The sequence below is a fragment of the Triticum aestivum genome, chromosome 5A (genome assembly GCF_018294505.1).
Source record: "Triticum aestivum cultivar Chinese Spring chromosome 5A, IWGSC CS RefSeq v2.1, whole genome shotgun sequence".
Taxonomy (NCBI): Eukaryota; Viridiplantae; Streptophyta; class Magnoliopsida; order Poales; family Poaceae; genus Triticum; species Triticum aestivum.
In genome coordinates this window covers 492,285,574-492,300,575 of record NC_057806.1, presented here as the reverse complement: position 1 = coordinate 492,300,575, position 15,002 = coordinate 492,285,574, and positions in this window count along the sequence as shown.

Here is a 15,002-nt window from a genome sequence, read left to right as displayed (position 1 = left end):
TTACCGTCTCGAGCCGTGGGGTGCCCACGCGATCCGTAGATCGATCGTGTTTGCCTTGCCTTGTCCTCCAACATGTCTCGTAAGTCCGGTGCATATTCCCGTGCCTTGGTACGGGGTGCGGCTTGAGTGGAGGGCCGGGAGGCCTCTCTGTCGCAGCCAAGAGGTGGCCGTACGGCCGCATCAAGTGCTTCCTCCTCTAATTGGGGTAGCAACCTGCGCTTTGGGTAGCTCTTGGAGGGGCGTTCGAGTTTATGCTCTTCGTCCGCAAGGACTTCAGTCCATCTGTCAACCAGCAAATCTTGATCAGCTCTGAGTTGTTGCTGTTTTTTCTTGAGGCTTCTTGCCGTGGCCATAAGCCTGCGTTGGAAACGCTTTTGCTCAACGGGATCCTCTGGCACGATGGATTCGTCGTCGTCGAGGCTTGCCTCGTCTTCGGAGGGAGGCATATAATTATCGTCCTCGACCTCTCTATATGCCGCTCTATCATGAGGGATGGTTTCTCCGTCCTCCTGTGCTAAATCTTGCTGGAGGGGGTTTTCTTCGGCACTCTCCGGAGTATTATTATCTCCCGTGCTGGAATCACCATTTTTGTGTTGGCGGGATTTTGAGCGGCGCCGCTGACGCCGGCGCTTGGGCTGTTTCTTGGAGGGGTCATCCTCCGCTGTTCCATTGACATCTCCCTCTTTTGGAGTGTCCACCATGTATATGTCATATGACGAGGTGGCTTTCCAGGGCCTAGTAGGCGCTGGTTCTTCATCATCTCCTTCATCGGCGTCCATACCGTCGATGTCTTCGGAGTCGAAGTCGAGCATGTCGGTTAAGTCGTCGAAAGTGGCTACAAAGTGGGTGGTGGGTGGGTTTTGAATTTCTTCATCGTCCGTACCCCAACCTTGATGACCGTAGTCCGGCCAGGGCTCTCCTGATAAAGAGAGAGACTTCAGTGACTTCAGGATATCGCCGAAAGGCGAGTGTTGAAAGACGTCCGCAGCCGTGAACTCCATGATCGGCGCCAAATCGGATTCGATTGGCAGGGGCGCGGAGGGTTCGGAGTCCGGAGAGCAATCCGGCTCCATGGAGTCATGAGTCTCGCAGAGTACGGGGCTGGTGTTCGGCTCAACCGCCGTTGGGATCACAGCACATGAGGTGGCGTCCAACCGCCCATCCTCGATCGGCGCGGTTGGCTCCGAACTAAGGGTCGGAGCCGATGCGGGTGCGGCCTCCAGGGCACTGTTCGGCAGCAGAGCTAAATCATGCTCGTCGTGACAGTGCGGCGCGCTCGGCAGTGGCTCGAATCCGTCGAAGATCAAGTCCCCGCGGATGTCAACGGTGTAGTTTAAGCTTCCGAATCTAACCTGATAGCCAGGGGCATAGCTTTTGATCTGCTCTAGATGGCCAAGAGAATTGGCCCACAGTGCGAAGCCGCCGAAGACGAAGATATGTCTGGGGAGGAAGGTCTCACCCTGGACTGCATCGCTGTCGATGGTCGTAGGGGCCATCGAGCCTGACGGCGATGACACAGAGGAACTCTCAATGAAAGCACCAATGTCGGTGTCAAAACCGGTGGATCTCGGGTAGGGGGTCCCGAACTGTGCGTCTAGGCCGGATGGTAACAGGAGGCAAGGGACACGAAGTTTTACCCAGGTTCGGGCCCTCTCGATGGAGGTAAAACCCTACGTCCTGCTTGATTAATATTGATTATGTGGGTAGTACAAGAGTAGATCTACCACGAGATCAGAGAGGCTAAACCCTAGAAGCTAGCCTATGGTATGATTGTTGATGTGTATGTTGTCCTACGGACTAAAACCCTCCGGTTTATATAGACACCGGAGAGGGTTAGGGTTACATAGAGTCGGTTACAATGGTAGGAGATCTGAACATCCGTATCACCCAGCTTGCCTTCCACGCCAAGGAAAGTCCCTTCCGGACACGGGACAAAGTCTTCAATCTTGTATCTTCATAGTCCAGGAGTCCGGCTGAAGGTATAGTTCAGCTATCTGAACACCCCCTAATTTAGGACTCCCTCAGGTAGAGTGCTGGATGGGTGATGGAGTTGCTTCTCGAAGATGATGGGAGAGGCCTACTAGACAAACTGAAGGTGGAACTGCAATGTTATCAATAAGAGTGGGGATGTGTTTCTGTGTGTGCCTGTGCATGATAGATCCGTCGGGACGCATCCATGGATGATGAAGGGGAACCATGTGTTTGGTGAGCAAACCTAACTAGATCGGTAGATCAATTGTTGTTTGTCGGAGGAAGGGAGAGACACAACTAATGAGGTAGATCGATTGATGTGTGGGTAAAAACGAGTTATAAGGACCTAGCTAGCTATATGTATAGCGAGAGATCGGTCGGTGTACGTCCATTTGTTAGAGGCTAAGAAGGCCCAGCGAGACGGATAGACAGAGAGAATGGAGCTAGGAGGTGGTGCGAGAGGCCCAACTACTAGCTAGATAGGGGGAGGAGTGTGCGGTTGTGAGAGAGCGATGAAAAGAGGGACGAGAGTTTACACGTGTGTCTTACCGTATGAGAGACACGAGGCAAAGACACATAAAGGAGGAGATTGAAGGTGTGTTTGTATGTTGTAGGCAGGCATCGCTGGAGAGGTTTATCGATCAGTGTGTGTCGGAAAGGAGTTGTGGAGACTCTGGGAGAATGACCTAAAGAAAAAAAATGAATGTGCCCGGTGGATAGAATGCCGAGGGAGGGGGAGGGCGAGGAGGGTGTGTGCATGCACGAGAGAAAGTTAGTGGTAGCTACAAAGGTTAGAGGATTGTGTGGGTGTAAGAGACTAACAAAGATCATAATTTGATATGAAAGCGGATTCATATATTTGAATAGGAGATCATAGTGTTTTAAACATTGCATGCATGAATATAGCGGTGATACACGTGCTGTGCACATGTTATACCATAATGTGATAATGCATGGTGTTTGCAACTCACAGCTAAATGCCGAACAATCTAAACCATACTATACATCAAACAATCTCACATTTTATTTGAATTTGTGATAATGTGTGGTGTTTGCAGCTTGCAACTAAATATTGAACAATATAAACAATACTATATACCGAACATTCTCACATTTTATTTGAATTTGTGGTAATGTGTGGTGTTTGCAACTCACATCTAAATACTTGTGTATGGGGAGGGGCACCATACATAATGTGATAAACACATTATACATATGAGACATGGTTTAGATTATGAAGATCTAGCTAGAGCTAGAAATGTAATGTGATTTGAAATCAAAATAAAGTGGATTCAAAAAATCTAGTTCGAGTTCATATAGTACACATAGTTCAGATGTAACTCGAGACTAATCATGTGGTGTGCTGTGAAGATAATACACAAACGATGGTTTAACTTGACAATAATGATGATTGTAGATCTTATTAAAATAGAGAAACGAATTCAAATGCTTTGACTTCACAACAATCATTACTGTAGATCTTATTCAAATAGAGAAACGAATTCAAATTTAGTTCATATTGAAGCGGTAGTATATACGTTTGGAATGCACTAAAACGTTCATTTGAGTAGCAGGTTGCATGCATTATACACGTAGAGAAATATTTTAATTGAACATAACATGAATTCAAAGTTTTGAATGACATTTGTAGGGTGCATTGATTTGGTACAGTACATGTTAGGCTTGTCCAGAAATTTCAACCCGCGCCTTGTTAGCCCGAAATATTTAAGATATATCTTTGTCTCGTTGTGCTCCGACAACTCCCTCCATCTCAACCCGCGCCTTGCTATTCCGAAATTACAACGCGCACGAAAATTCCCACTTCCTGTGAAATCCCAACACACGAAATGCCCGTGGTACCCCTGAACCGAAAGAACCGCCTCAAATCGGTGGGGGTACTTTCATAACTTACCCCACATTTCGGACAAGCGCGTCTCTAAGCCATGGTTCCCCACTGCCATCCCATCTGCCCAACCATTCGTACACCGGGGCCGTGAAAACCCGCGACGAAACCCCACACCCTGCTCCGTCCGCCACCCAGCCGGAGCCTCTTCCCCGACGACGTTGTCCACAGCAACACCTCGACGTCCCTCATCCACCATACCGGATGAGGATCCGTCGTCGATCTCATCGTCCCGCTGGTTCAGCCACACCGTCCTCCACCTCCAAGGAGCTGCCCCGATGTTCCCCTCGTCTTTCACGCCACCTCCATTCCCACACCGCCGTCTTCACCTGCACCACAGGAAGAGCATCATCATCACCGTTTCCTCGAATGAAGCTGCGGCCTAATCGGCACCACCAAAGAGGTTGTACACTAACCGCCGCATTTTCTTCTTGATTCGATCTCATGGTGCTGCCGGCGCTGGGTCCCGAGCCGACACGGTGCGGCTCCATCCACGGCGGCGTCTGCTACATCTTGAGCTTGTGTTGGTTTTCCCCGAAGAGGAAGGGATGATGCAGCAGAGTAGCGTAAGTATTTCCCTCAGTTTTTCAGAACCAAGGTATCAATCCAGTAGGAGCCTACACTCAAGTCCCTCGTACCTGCACAAAGCGATAGCTACTCGCAACCAACGCGATTAGGGGTTGTCAAGCCCTTCACGGTCACTTACGAGAGTGAGATCTGATAGATATAATATTTTTGGTATTTTTGGTATAAAGATGCAAAGTAAAAAAGTAAAGGCAAAGTAAAAAAGCAAAGCAAGATTAAAGTAATGGAGATTGATATGATGAGAATAGACCCGGGGGCCATAGGTTTCACTAGTGGCTTCTCTCAAGAGCATAAGTTTTCTACGGTGGGTGAACAAATTACTGTTAAGCAGTTGACAGAATTGAGCATAATTATGAGAATATCTAGGCATGATCATGTATATAGGCATCACGTCCGTGACAAGTAGATCGAAACGATTCTGCATCTACTACTATTACTCCACTCATCGACCTCTATCCAGCATGCATCTAGAGTATTAAGTTAAAAACAGAGTTACGCCTTAAGCAAGATGACATGATGTAGAGAGATAAATTCATGCAATATGAAATAAACCCCATCTTTTTATCCTCGATGGCAACGATACAATATGTGCCTTGTTGCCCCTTCTGTCACTGGGTAAGGACACCGCAAGATCGAACCCAAAGCTAAGCACTTCTCCCATGGCAAGAACTACTAATCTAGTTGGCCAAACCAAACGGATAATTCGAAGAGACTTGCAAAGATAACCAATCATACATAAAAGAATTCAGAAAAGATTCAAATATTATTCATAAATAGACTTGATCATAAACCCACAATTCATCGGTCTCAACAAACACACCGCAAAAAAGAAGATTACATCGAATAGATCTCCACAAGAGAGGGGGAGAACTTTGTATTGAGATTCAAAGAGAGAGAAGAAGCCATCTAGCTACTAACTATGGACCCGAGGGTCTGAGGTAAACTACTCACACTTCATCGGAGGGGCTAGGATGATGTAGAAGCCCTCCGTGATGACGGCCCTCTTCCGGCGGATCTCCGGAACAGGCCCCAAGATGGGATCTCGTGGATACAGAAAGTTGCGGTGGTGGAATTGGGTTTTTGGCTCCTGTTCTGATCGTTTGGGGGTACGTGTGTATATATAGGAGGAAGGAGTACGTCGGTGGAGCACCGAGGGGCCCACGAGGTGGGGGGGCGCGCCCCCACCCTCGTGACCTCCTCTTTGATCCCTTGCAGTAGGGTCCAAGTCTCCTGGATCACGTTCAGTGAGAAAATCACGTTCCCGAAGATTTTATTCCGTTTGGACTCCGTTTGATATTCTGTTTATCCGAAACACTGAAATAGGCAAAAAAACAGTAATTCTGGGCTGGGCCTCCGGTTAATAGGTTAGTCCCAAAAATAATATAAAAGTGGAAAATAAAGCCCAATATAGTCCAAAACAGTAGATAATATAGCATGGAGCAATCAAAATTATAGATACGTTGGAGACGTATCATCGTCGCCGGCCACTTCCTCAACGGCGTCGCTCCCTCGGCGGCGATGTCCACATCAGTAGGACCTGCTGCTGCTTTAGCTCTCGCTGCTGCTCTGCTCTTTCTCTCGGTCCCCTGCCTGGTCTGTTCTTGATATTTCTCTTGCTCGCACTGCTGCTCTCGCTCTTGCTCTTGCTTACGATGCTGCTCCGATTTAGCTACACTTCACTCCGATGCCGCCGGGGTGAAGGAAGAACCAGCCGCAGCGGGGAGGGGGGTGTTGGAAATATGCCCTAGAGGCAATAATAAAAGGATTATTATTATATTTCCTTGTTCATGATAATTGTCTATTATTCATGCTATAATTTTATTATCCGGAAATCGTAATACATGTGTGAATACATAGACCACAATGTGTCCCTAGTGAGCCTCTAGTTGACTAGCTCGTTGATCAACAGATAGTCATGGTTTCCTGGCTATGGACATGGGGATGTCATTGATAACGGGATCACATCATTAGGAGAATGATGTGATGGACAAGACCCAATCCTAAACATAGCACAAGATCGTATAGTTCGTTTGCTAGAGTTTTTCCATTGTCAAGTATCTTTTCCTTAGACCATGAGATCGTGTAACTCCCGGATACCGTAGGAGTGCTTTGGGTGTACCAAACGTCACAACGTAACTGGGTGACTATAAAGGTATACTGCGGGTATCTCCGAAAGTGTCTGTTGGGTTGACACGGATCAAGACTGGGATTTGTCACTCCGTATGACGGAGAGGTATCTCTGGGCCCACTCGGTAATGCATCATCACAATGAGCTCAAAGTGACCAAGTGTCTGGTCACGGGATCATGCATTACGGTATGAGTAAAGTGACTTGCCGGTAACGAGATTGAACGAGGTATTGGGATACCGACGACCGAATCTCGGGCAAGTAACGTACCGATTGACAAAGGGAATTGTATACGGGGTTGCTTGAATCCTCGACATCGTGGTTCATCCGATGAGATCATTGAGGAGCATGTGGGAGCCAACATGGGTATCCAGATCCCGCTGTTGGTTATTGACCGGAGAGCCATCTCGGTCATGTCTACATGTCTCCCGAACCCGTAGGGTCTACACACTTAAGGTTCGGTGACGCTAGGGTTGTAGAGATATGAATATGCAGTAACCCGAAAGTTGTTCAGAGTCCCGGATGAGATCCTGGACGTCATGAGGAGTTTCGGAATGGTCCGGAGGTGAAGAATTATATATAGGAAGTGTAGTTTCGGCCATTGGGAGAGTTTCGGGGGTCACCGGTATTGTACTGGGACCACCGGAAGGGTCCCGGGGGTCCACCGGGTGGGGCCACCCATCCCGGAGGGCCCCATGGGCCAAAGTGGGGAGGGGAACCAGCCCATAGTGGGCTGGTGCGCCCCCCTTGGCCCACCCCATGTGCCTAGGGTTGGGAACCCTAGGGTGGGGGGCGCCCCACCTGGCTTGGGGGGCACTCCACCCCTTGGCCGCCGCCCCCCTAGGAGATCCCATCTCCTAGGGGCGGCGCACCCCCTAGGGGGCCTATATAAAGGGGGGCGGAGGGGGCATCAACACCCTCGAGTCTTGGCGCCTCCCTCTCCCCTGCAACACCTCTCCCTCTCGTAGTAGAACGACGAAGCCCTGCTGCGGTGACCCCTGCATCCACTACCACGTCGTCGTGCTGCTGGATCTTCATCAACCTCTCCTTCCCCCTTGCTAGATCAAGAAGGAGGAGACGTCACGCTGACCGTACGTGTGTTAAACGCGGAGGAGCCGTCCGTTCGGCGCTAGGATCTCCGGTGATTTGGATCACGTCGAGTACGACTTCCTCATCCCCGTTCTTTGAACGCTTCCGCACGTGATCTACAAAGGTATGTAGATGCAAACCAATCACTCGTTGCTAGATGAACTCATAGATGGATCTTGGTGAAACCGTAGAAATTTTTTTGTTTTCTGCAACGTTCCCCAAACAGTGGCATCATGAGCTAGGTCTATGAGTAGTTCTCTTTGCACAAGTAGAACACAATTTGTTGTGGGCGTAGATGTTGTCAACTTTCTTGCCGCTACTAGTCTTATTTTGCTTCAGCGGTATTGTGGGATGAAGCAGCCTGGACCGACCTTACACGTACGCTTACGTGAGACTGGTTCCACCGACTGACATGCGCTAGTTACATAAGGTGGCTAGCGGGTGTCTGTCTCTCCCACTTTTGTTGGAGCGGATTCGATGAAAAGGGTCCTTATGAAGGGTAAATAGAAGTTGACAAATCACGTTGTGGCTTTCACATAGGTAAGAAAACGTTCTTGCTAGAACCCTTTTGCAGCCACGTAAAACTTGCAACAACAATTAGATGACGTCTAACTTGTTTTTGCAGCAAGTGCTTTGTGATGTGATATGGCCAAAGTTGTGATGAATGATGAATGATATATATGTGATGTATGAGATCATGTTCTTGTAATAGGAATCACGACTTGCATGTCGATGAGTATGACAACCGGCAGGAGCCATAGGAGTTGTCTTTATTTTTTGTATGACCTGCGTGTCATTGAGAAACGCCATGTAAATTACTTTACTTTATTGCTAAACGTGTTAGCCATAGTAGTAGAAGTAATAGTTGGCGAGCAACTTCATGGAGACACGATGATGGAGATCATGGTGTCATGCCGGTGACAAGATGATCATGGAGCCCCAAGATGGAGATCAAAGGAGCTATGTGATATTGGCCATATCATGTCACTATTATTATTTGATTGCATGTGATGTTTATCATGTTTTGCATCTTGTTTACTTAGAACGACGGTAGTAAATAAGATGATCCCTCATAATAATTTCAAGAAAGTGTTTCCCCTAACTGTGCACCATTGCGACAGTTCGTTGTTTCGAAGCACCGCGTGATGATCGGGTGTGATAGATTCCAACGTTCACATACAACGGGTGTAAGACAGATTTACACATGCAAACACTTAGGTTGACTTGACGAGCCTAGCATGTACAGACATGGCCTCGGAACACAAAAGACCGAAAGGTCAAGCATGAGTCGTATAGAAGATACGATCAACATGAAGATGTTCACCGATGTTGACTAGTCCGTCTCACGTGATGATCGGACACGGCCTAGTTAACTCGGATCATGTTATACTTAGATGACGGGAGGAATGTCTATCTGAGTGGGAGTTCATTATATAATTTGATTAGATGAACTTAATTATCATGAACTTAGTCTAAAATCTTTACAATGTGTCTTGTAGATCAAATGGCCCACGTTGTCCTCAACTTCAACGCGTTCCTAGAGAAAACCAAGCTGAAAGGTGATGGCAGCAATTATACGGACTGGGTCCGGAACCTGAGGATCATCCTCATAGCTGCCAAGAAAGATTATGTCCTAGAAGCACCGCTAGGTGACGCACCCATCCCACAGAACCAAGACGTTATGAACGCTTGGCAGACACGTGCTGATGACTACTCCCTCGTTCAGTGCGGCACGCTTTACAGCTTAGAACTGGGGCTCCAATAGCGTTTTGAGAGACATGGAGCATATGAGATGTTCGAAGAGCTGAAAATGGTTTTTCAAGCTCATGCCCGGGTCGAGAGATATGAAGTCTCTGACAAGTTCTTCAGCTGTAAGATGGAGGAAAATAGTTCTGTCAGTGAGCACATACTCACTATGTCTGGATTACATAACCGCTTAACTCAGCTGGGAGTTAATCTCCCAGATGACGCGGTCATTGACAGAATCCTTCAGTCGCTTCCACTGAGCTACAAGAGCTTTGTGATGAACTTCAATATGCAGGGGACGGAAAAGACCATTCTTGAGGTATTTTCAATGCTGAAATCAGCAGAGGTAGAAGTCAAAAAGGAACATCAAGTGTTGATGGTCAATAAAACCACCAAGTTCAAGAAAGGCAAGGGTAAAAAGAACTTCAAGAAGGACGGCAAGGGAGTTGCCGCGCCCGGTAAGCAAGCTGCCGGGAAGAAGCCAAAGAATGGACCCAAGCCCGAGACTGAGTGCTTTTATTGCAAGGGAAGTGGTCACTGGAAGCGGAACTGCCCCAAATACTTAGCGGACAAGAAGGCCGACAACACAAAAGGTATATGTGATATACATGTAATTGCTGTGTACCTTACCAGTATTCGTAGTAGCTCCTCGGTATTTGATACCGGTGCGGTTGCTCACATTTGTAACTCAAAGCAGGAGCTGCGGAATAAACGGAGACTGGCGAAGAACGAGGTGACGATGCGCGTCGGGAATGGTTCCAAGGTCGATGTGATCACTGTCGGCACGCTACCTCTACATTTACCCACGGGATTAGTTTTAAACCTCAATAATTGTTATTTAGTACCAGCTCTGAGCATGAACATTGTATCAGAATCTCATTTATTTCGAAATGGCTACTCATTTAAATCCGAGAATAATGGTTGTTCTATTTATATGAGAGATATGTTTTATGGTCACGCTCCTATGGTGAATGGTTTATTCTTAATGAATCTCGAGCGTAATGCTACACATATTCATAGTGTGAATACCAAAAGATGTAAGGTTGATAATGATAGTCCCACATACTTGTGGAACTGCCGCCTTGGTCACATAGGTGTCAAACGCATGAAGAAGTTCCATGCAGATGGACTTTTAGAGTCTCTTGATTACGAATCATTTGACACATGCGAACCATGCCTCATGGGTAAGATGACCAAGACTCCGTTCTCAGGAACTATGGAGCGAGCAACCAACCTATTGGAAATCATACATACTGATGTGTGCGGTCCAATGAGTGTTGAGGCTCGTGGTGGCTATCGTTATGTTCTCACCCTCACTGATGACTTGAGTAGATATGGGTATGTCTACTTAATGAAACACAAGTCTGAAACCTTTGAAAAGTTCAAGGAATTTCAGAGTGAGGTTGAAAATCAACGTGACAGAAGAATCATGTTTTTGCAATCAGATCATGGAGGAGAATACTTGAGTCACGAATTTGGCACACACTTAAGAAAATGTGGAATAGTTTCACAACTCACACCGCCTGGAACACCTCAGCGTAATGGTGTGTCCGAACGTCGTAATCGCACTCTATTGGATATGGTGCGATCTATGATGTCTCTTACCAGTTTACCGCTGTCATTTTGGGGCTATGCTTTAGAGACTGCCGCATTCACTTTAAATAGGGCTCCGTCGAAATCCGTTGAGACGACACCGTATGAATTATGGTTTGGGAAGAAGCCTAAGCTGTCGTTTCTAAAAGTTTGGGGATGCGACGCTTATGTCAAGAAACTTCAACCTGAAAAGCTCAAACCCAAGTCGGGAAAATGCGTCTTCATAGGATACCCTAAAGAAACTATTGGGTATACCTTCTACCTCAGATCCGAATGCAAGATCTTTGTTGCCAAGAATGGATCCTTTCTAGAGAAAGAGTTTCTCTCGAAAGAAGTAAGTGGGAGGAAAGTAGAGCTTGATGAAGTACTGCCTCTTGAAGCAGAGAGTAGCGCAGCTCAGGAAAATGTTCCTGTGGTGCCTGCACCAATTAGAGAGGAAGTTAATGATGATGATCAAGATATTTCTGATCAAGCTCCTACTGAACTTCGAAGGTCCACAAGGACACGTTCCGCACCAGAGTGGTACAGCAACCCTGTCTTGGAAATCATGTTGTTAGACAACGGTGAACCTTCGAACTATGAAGAAGCGATGGCGGGCCCGGATTCCGACAAATGGCTGGAAGCCATGAAATCCGAGATAGGATCCATGTATGAAAACAAAGTATGGACTTTGACTGACTTGCCCGATGATCGGCGAGCCATAGAAAATAAATGGATCTTTAAGAAGAAGACAGACACGGATGGTAATGTGACCATCTATAAAGCTAGGCTTGTCGCTAAGGGTTATCGACAAGTTCAAGGGGTTGACTACGATGAGACATTCTCTCTCGTGGCAAAGCTGAAGTCCGTCCAAATCATGTCAGCAATTGCCGCATACTATGATTATGAGATATGGCAAATGGACGTCAAAATGGCATTCCTTAACGGTTATCTTAAGGAAGAACTATATATGATGTAGCCGGAAGGTTTTGTCGATCCTAAGAATGCTGACAAGGTGTGCAAGCTCCAACGCTCGATTTATGGGCTGGTGCAAGCATCTCGGAGTTGGAACATTCGCTTTGATGAGATGATCAAAGCGTTTGGGTTTATGCAGACTTATGGAGAAGCCTGCGTTTACAAGAAAGTGAGTGGGAGTTCTGTAGCATTTCTCATATTATATGTAGGTGACATACTTTTGATGGGAAATGATATAGAACTTTTGGACAGCATTAAGGCCTACTTGAATAAGAGTTTTTCAATGAAGGACCTTGGAGAATCTGCTTATATATTAGGCATCAAGATCTATAGAGATAGATCAAGACGCCTCATAGGTCTTTCACAAAGCACATACCTTGATAAGATATTGAAGAAGTTCAATATGGATCAGTCTAAGAAGGGGTTCTTGCATGTGTTGCAAAGTGTGAAATTGAGCTCAGCTCAATGTCCGACCACGGCAGAAGATATAGAAGAGATGAGTGTCATCCCCTATGCCTCAGCCATAGGTTCTATTATGTATGCCATGATGTGTACCAGACCTGATGTAAACCTTGCTGTAAGTTTGGTAGGTAGGTACCAAAGTAATCCCGGCAAGGAACATTGGACAACGGTCAAGAATATCCTGAAGTACCTGAAAAGGACTAAGGAAATATTTCTCGTTTATGGAGGTGACGAAGAGCTCGTCGTAAAGGGTTACGTCGACGCTAGCTTCGACACAGATCTGGATGACTCTAAGTCACAAACCGGATACGTGTATATTTTGAATGGTGGGGCAGTAAGCTGGTGCAGTTGCAAGCAAAGCGTTGTGGCGGGATCTACATGTGAAGCGGAGTACATGGCAGCCTCGGAGGCAGCACACGAAGCAGTCTGGGTGAAGGAGTTCATTACCGACCTAGGAGTCGTACCCAATGCGTCGGGCCCGATGACTCTCTTCTGTGACAACACTGGAGCTATTGCCCTTGCCAAGGAGCCCAGGTTTCATAGGAAGACCAGGCATATCAAGCGTCGCTTCAACTCCATTCGTGAAAGTGTTCAAAATGGAGACATAGAGATTTGTAAAGTACATACGGACCTGAATGTAGCAGATCCGTTGACTAAACCTCTCCCTAGAGCAAAACATGATCAACACCAGAATTCCATGGGTGTTCGATTCATCACAATGTAACTAGATTATTGACTCTAGTGCAAGTGCGAGACTATTGGAAATATGCCCTAGAGGCAATAATAAAAGGATTATTATTATATTTCCTTGTTCATGATAATTGTCTATTTTTCATGCTATAATTTTATTATCCGGAAATCGTAATACATGTGTGAATACATAGACCACAATGTGTCCCTAGTGAGCCTCTAGTTGACTAGCTCGTTGATCAACAGATAGTCATGGTTTCCTGGCTATGGACATGGGGATGTCATTGATAACGGGATCACATCATTAGGAGAATGATGTGATGGACAAGACCCAATCCTAAACATAGCACAAGATCTATAGTTAGTTTGCTAGAGTTTTTCCAATGTCAAGTATCTTTTCCTTAGACCATGAGATTGTGTAACTCCCGGATACCGTAGGAGTGCTTTGGGTGTACCAAACGTCACAACGTAACTGGGTGACTATAAAGGTATACTGCGGGTATCTCCGAAAGTGTCTGTTGGGTTGACACGGATCAAGACTGGGATTTGTCACTCCGTATGACGGAGAGGTATCTCTGGGCCCACTCGGTAATGCATCATCACAATGAGCTCAAAGTGACCAAGTGTCTGGTCACGAGATCATGCATTACGGTACGAGTAAAGTGACTTGCCGGTAACGAGATTGAACGAGGTATTGGGATTCCGACGATCGAATCTCGGGCAAGTAACATACCGATTGACAAAGGGAATTGTATACGGGGTTGCTTGAATCCTCGACATCGTGGTTCATCCGATGAGATCATCGAGGAGCAAGTGGGAGCTAACATGGGTATCCAGATCCCGCTGTTGGTTATTGACCGGAGAGCCATTTCGGTCATGTCTACATGTTTCCCGAACCCGTAGTGTCTACACAGTTAAGGTTCGGTGACGCTAGGGTTGTAGAGATATGAATATGCAGTAACCCGAAAGTTGTTCGGAGTCCCAGATGAGATCCTGGACGTCACGAGGAGTTCCGGAATGGTCCGGAGGTGAAGAATTATATGTAGGAAGTGCAGTTTCGGCCATCGGGAGAGTTTTGGGGGTCACCGGTATTGTACCGGGACCACCGGAAGGGTCCCGGGGGTCCACCGGGTGGGGCCACCCATCCCGGAGGGCCCCATGGGACAAAGTGGGGAGGGTAACCATCCCATAGTGGGCTGGTGTGCCCCCCTTGGCCCACCCCATGCGCCTAGGGTTGGGAACCCTAGGGTGGGGAGCGCCCCACCTGGCTTGGGGGGCACTCCACCCCTTGGCCGGCGCCCCCCTAGGAGATCCCATCTCCTAGGGTCGGCGTACCCCCTAGGGGGCCTATATAAAGGGGGGAAGGGAGGGGGCAGCAGCACCCTTGAGTCTTGGCGCCTCCCTCTCCCCTGCAACACCTCTCCCTCTCCTAGTAGAATGGCGAAGCCCTGCTGCGGTGACCCCTGCATCCACCACCACGCCGTCGTGCTGCTGGATCTTCATCAACCTCTCCTTCCCCCTTGCTGGATCAAGAAGGAGGAGACGCCACGCTGACCGTACGTGTGTTGAACATGGAGGTGCCGTCCGTTCGGCGCTAGGATCTCCGGTGATTTGGATCACGTCGAGTACGACTTCCTCATCCCCGTTCTTTGAACGCTTCCGCGCGTGATCTACAAAGGTATGTAGATGCAATCCGATCACTCGTTGCTAGATGAACTCATAGATGGATCTTGGTGAAACCGTAGAAATTTTTTTGTTTTCTGCAACGTTCCCCAACAGAGGGCTCGCCGGAGAGGTACCCCACTATCTATCTTAGGGTTCAGGATAGGGGCGGTGGTCGCCGGCGGTGGCGGGGCATTGGCGGGGCGGTGGCGTGGGGATC